The 5,699-nt window shown below is 44.3% G+C and overlaps 1 non-coding gene across 1 annotated transcript; it reads right to left on the bottom strand.

Moving 5' to 3' along the window:
- Positions 1-4,294: 4,294 nt before the first annotated feature.
- On the bottom strand, positions 4,295-4,368 carry trnat-agu (transfer RNA threonine (anticodon AGU)). Its single transcript has one exon. It is a non-coding gene; the product is annotated as a tRNA-Thr (tRNA).
- Between the last annotated feature and the right edge of the window lie 1,331 nt (positions 4,369-5,699).

The following is a 5,699-nucleotide window of genomic DNA, read 5'->3' on the forward strand; positions in this document are numbered from 1 at the left end:
TATCTATCTATCTATGACTCTCGATATCTAACTCTTTTGCTTGCTATCGCTCCCCCAATGGTCAGTAGCATAGTAGCATAACAGCAGATCACGGACCACTGTCAATCAGATGCTTGCCTTGCCGTCCATCCATCTATTTATCTAGCTAGTTATCTATCTAAGACTCTCGATATCTAACTCTCTTGCTTGCTATCGCTCCCCCAATGGTCAGTAGCATAGTAGCATAACATCACATCATGGACCACTGTCAATCAGATGCTTGCCTTGCCGTCCATCCATCTATCTATCTATCTATCTATCTATCTATCTATCTATCTATCTATCTATCTATCTATGACTCTCGATATCTAACTCTCTTGCTTGCTATCGCTCCCCCAATGGTCAGTAGCATTGTAGCATAACAGCAGATCACGGACCACTGTCAATCAGATGCTTGCCTTGCCGTCCATCCATCCATCTATCTATCTATCTATGACTCTCGATATCTAACTCTCTTGCTAGCTATCGCTCCCCCAATGGTCAGTAGCATAGTTGCATAACAGCAGATCACGGACCACTGTCAATCAGATGCTTGCCTTGCCGTCCATCCATCCATCTATCTATCTATCTATCTATGACTTTCGATATCTAACTCTCTTGCTTGCTATCGCTCCGCCAATGGTCAGTAGCATAGTTGCATAACAGCAGATCACAGACAACTGTCAATCAGGTTCTTACCTTGCCGTCCATCCATCCATCCATCTATCTATCTATCTATCTATCTATTTATCTATCTATGACTCTCGATATCTAACTCTCTTGCTTGCTATCGCTCCCCCAATGGTCAGTAGCATAGTAGCATAACAGCAAATCACTGTCCACTGTCAATCAGATGCTTGCCTTGCCATCCATCCATCCATCCATCTATCTATCTATCTATCTATGACTCTCGATATCTAACTCTCTTGCTTGCTATCGCTCCCCCAATGGTCAGTAGCATAGTAGAATAACAGCAGATCACGGACCACTGTCAATCAGATGCTTGCCTTGCCGTCCATCCATCCATCCATCTATCTATCTATCAATCTATGACTCTCGATATCTAACTCTCTTGCTTGCTATCGCTCCCCCAATGGTCAGTGGCATTGTAGCATAACAGCAGATCACGAACCACTGTCAATCAGATGCTTGACTTGCCGTCCATCCATCCATCCATCTATCTATCTATCTATCTATGTATCTATGACTCTCGATATCCATCCATCCATCTATCTATCTATCTATCTATGACTCTCGATATCTAACTCTCTTGCTTGCTATCGCTCCCCCAATGGTCAGTAGCATAGTAGCATAACAGCAGATCACGGACCACTGTCAATCAGGTGCTTGCCTTGCCGTCCATCCATCCATCCATCTATCTATCTATCTATCTATGACTCTCGATATCTAACTCTTGCTTGCTATCGCTCCCCCAATGGTCAGTAGCATAGTAGCATAACAGCAGATCACATACCACTGTCAATCATATGCTTGCCTTGCCGTCCATCCATCCATCTATCTATCTATCTATCTATGACTCTCGATATCTAACTCTCTTGCTTGCTATCGCTCCCCCAATGGTCAGTAGCATAGTAGAATAACAGCAGATCACGGACCACTGTCAATCAGATGCTTGCCTTGCCGTCCATCCATCCATCCATCTATCTATATATCTATCTGTCTATGACTCTCGATATCTAACTCTCTTGCTTGCTATCGCTCCCCCAATGGTCAGTATCATAGTTTCATAACAGCAGATCAAAGACCACTGTCAATCAGATGCTTGCCTTGCCGTCCATCCATCCATCTATCTATCTATCTATCTATGACTCTCGATATCTAACTCTCTTGCTTGCTATCGCTCCCCCAATGGTCAGTAGCATAGAAGCATAACAGCAGATCACGGACCACTGTCAATCAGGTGCTTGCCTTGCCGTCCATCCATCCATCCATCCATCTATCTATCTATCTATCTATGACTCTCGATATCTAACTCTCTTGCTTGCTATCGCTCCCCCAATGGTCAGTAGCATAGAAGCATAACAGCAGATCACGGACCACTGTCAATCAGGTGCTTGCCTTGCCGTCCATCCATCCATCCATCTATCTATCTATCTATCTATCTATGACTCTCGATATCTAACTCTCTTGCTTGCTATCGCTCCCCCAATGGTCAGTAGCATAGTAGCATAACAGCAGATCACGGACCACTGTCAATCAGGTGCTTGCCTTGCCGTCCATCCATCCATCAATCTATCTATCTATCAATCTATGACTCTCGATATCTAACTCTCTTGCTTGCTATCGCTCCCCCAATGGTCAGTAGCATTGTAGCATAACAGCAGATCACGAAGCACTGTCAATCAGATGCTTGCCTTGCCGTCCATCCATCTATTTATCTAGCTAGCTATCTATCTATGACTCTCGATATCTAACTCTCTTGCTTGCTATCGCTCCCCCAATGGTCAGTAGCATAGTAGCATAACATCAGATCACGGACCACTGTCAATCAGATGCTTGCCTTGCCGTCCATCCATCCATCCATCTATCTATCTATCTATGACTCTCGATATCTAACTCTCATGCTTGCTATCGCTCCCCCAATGGTCAGTAGCATAGTAGCATAACATCACATCATGGACCACTGTCAATCAGATGCTTGCCTTACCGTCCATCCATCCATCTATCTATCTAACTCTCTTGCTTGCTATCGCTCCCCCAATGGTCAGTAGCATAGTAGCATAACAGCAGATCACGGACCACTGTCAATCAGGTGCTTGCCTTGCCGTCCATCCATCCATCAATCTATCTATCTATCAATCTATGACTCTCGATATCTAACTCTCTTGCTTGCTATCGCTCCCCCAATGGTCAGTAGCATTGTAGCATAACAGCAGATCACGAAGCACTGTCAATCAGATGCTTGCCTTGCCGTCCATCCATCTATTTATCTAGCTAGCTATCTATCTATGACTCTCGATATCTAACTCTCTTGCTTGCTATCGCTCCCCCAATGGTCAGTAGCATAGTAGCATAACATCAGATCACGGACCACTGTCAATCAGATGCTTGCCTTGCCGTCCATCCATCCATCCATCTATCTATCTATCTATGACTCTCGATATCTAACTCTCATGCTTGCTATCGCTCCCCCAATGGTCAGTAGCATAGTAGCATAACATCACATCATGGACCACTGTCAATCAGATGCTTGCCTTACCGTCCATCCATCCATCTATCTATCTAACTCTCTTGCTTGCTATCGCTCCCCCAATGGTCAGTAGCATAGTTGCATAACAGCAGATCACGGACCACTGTCAATCAGTTGCTTGCCTTGCCGTCCATCCATCCATCTATCTATCTATCTATGACTCTCGATATCTAACTCTCTTGCTTGCTATCGCTCCCCCAATGGTCAGTATCATAGTTTCATAACAGCAGATCACATACCACTGTCAATCAGATGCTTGCCTTGCCGTCCATCCATCCATCTATCTATCTATCTATCTATGACTCTCGATATCTAACTCTCTTGCTTGCTATCGCTCCCCCAATGGTCAGTAGCATTGCAGCATAACAGCAGATCACGGACCACTGTCAATCAGATGCTTGCCTTGACGTCCATCCATCCATCTATCTATCTATCTAGCTAGCTATCTATCTATGACTCTCGATATCTAACTCTCTTGCTTGCTATCGCTCCCCCAATGGTCACGTATGTTGCAATCAATGACAAAGAAAATCGTGTGCTGGAAATGATTTCTAGCAACTATGAACTTGAAACCCTGGGAGTCGAACCCAGGGTTTCCTGTTTACAAGACAGGCGCTTTGACCAACTAAGCCACGGTGCCAGGACTCTCCCTTTCCCCAGTGCCTACACTCAGGTGTAAGAAACAAAACAAAACAAAACAAAACAAAACAAAACAAAACAAAACAAAACAAAACAAAACAAAACAAAACAAAACAAAACAAAACAAAATCTGGATGCAGGCTGCAACAGAGGAAGCACACAGAGGTGAAAACGTAAGGTTGACGGGAGCAACAAGCTCCCTGTTCCGACAGTCCAAGGGCGGCAATGGGAATTGGACGTTGGCCGTTAGGTGCGCGTAGCGCGTGTCCTTTGGGTTCTGCTTCTTCTTTACAATCCGGTGTCTGTCCAGTTGGCTTTCCGGTTCATTACGTCCTCTGATGGCTTTACGATAAGCCTATCTTGCTAAAACTGATGGTCGACAAAGCAGAAGCACAAGCTTCGCAAGGAGCACACAAAGCCCGCATAAGGCACCGCTTGGATTTGAACCCAGGACCTCCTGTTTACTAGACAGGCGCTTTAACCAACTAAGCCACGGCGCCAAATCTGCAGCTGCTGCTGCTGATAGTAGCATAACAGCAGATCACGGACCACTGTCAATCAGGTGCTTGCCTTGCCGTCCATCCATCCATCCATCCATCCATCCATCTATCTATGACTCTCGATATCTAACTCTCTTGCTTGCTATCGCTCCCCCAATGGTCAGTAGCATAGTAGCATAACAGCAGATCACGGACCACTGTCAATCAGATGCTTGCCTTGCCGTCCATCCATCCATCCATCTATCTATCTATCTATCTATCTATGACTCTCGATATCTAACTCTCTTGCTTGCTATCGCTCCCCCAATGGTCAGTATCATAGTTTCATAACAGCAGATCACAGACCACTGTCAATCAGATGCTTGGCTTGCCGTCCATCCATCCATCTATCTATCTATCTATCTATGACTCTCGATATCTAACTCTCTTGCTTGCTATCGCTCCCCCAATGGTCAGTAGCATTGTAGCATAACAGCAGATCACGGACCACTGTCAATCAGATGCTTGCCTTGACGTCCATCCATCCATCTATCTATCTATCTAGCTAGCTATCTATCTATGACTCTCGATATCTAACTCTCTTGCTTGCTATCGCAACTTTAACCAGCCGCTAATAGCAAACTACACAACTGTACATCATGGGATTTACTTTAAAAATTAGACGAGAGTAGCATCTAACTAAACATGAAAGCGTGACTGAGTATAGTGGTGTAGTGTTGTAGTAGCGGCTGTGTGAAAGTTGTGTTTTATTCTCTCTCATTGTGCCAGAAAGGAGCTGAGAGAAGGTCGTTTTGCGGCGCAAATGGGGTCAGATTTAATACCACGATAGTTTAGCAGCGCAATTTCCACTCGCAGTCATGCTGCTAATGCTTCTGCAAGCGACTCGCAGCGCAAACATTTTTGATTTAATCCTGCCCTAAGTCACAATCAGTCACTTGCAACAGTACAGTATTAGAGTGGAAAGTATTCGTTCAAACACACAAAGACTTCTGCATGCAAATACAAATACTGTGAACTGAGATGTGTTTATATTGAGGGATTGTTTAAGCTGTAGAGAAACAGGGAAGAAGTACAAGAGAAAATTAAAGCGAAACTAAAAATATAATTTGAATATAAAGTCATTTCAAACTGAAATCGAGTGCCACCACGAGTGAATGACTTCACTCGAGGGGTGTCCTCTTCTCTCTCAGTGAAATCGTAATTTATGGTGACATGTTATATACTGAACTGTGCAGAATTGCTTGGTCTTTGCTGTAACGTTGAAAGGATGAACATGAGAAGTTTCCTGTGTGAGCTATACCCGAAAAAATTGACATACTTGGTCAGGTGCA

The sequence above is a fragment of the Amia ocellicauda genome, chromosome 2, assembly GCF_036373705.1.
Source record: "Amia ocellicauda isolate fAmiCal2 chromosome 2, fAmiCal2.hap1, whole genome shotgun sequence".
In the NCBI taxonomy this organism is placed as follows: Eukaryota; Metazoa; Chordata; class Actinopteri; order Amiiformes; family Amiidae; genus Amia; species Amia ocellicauda.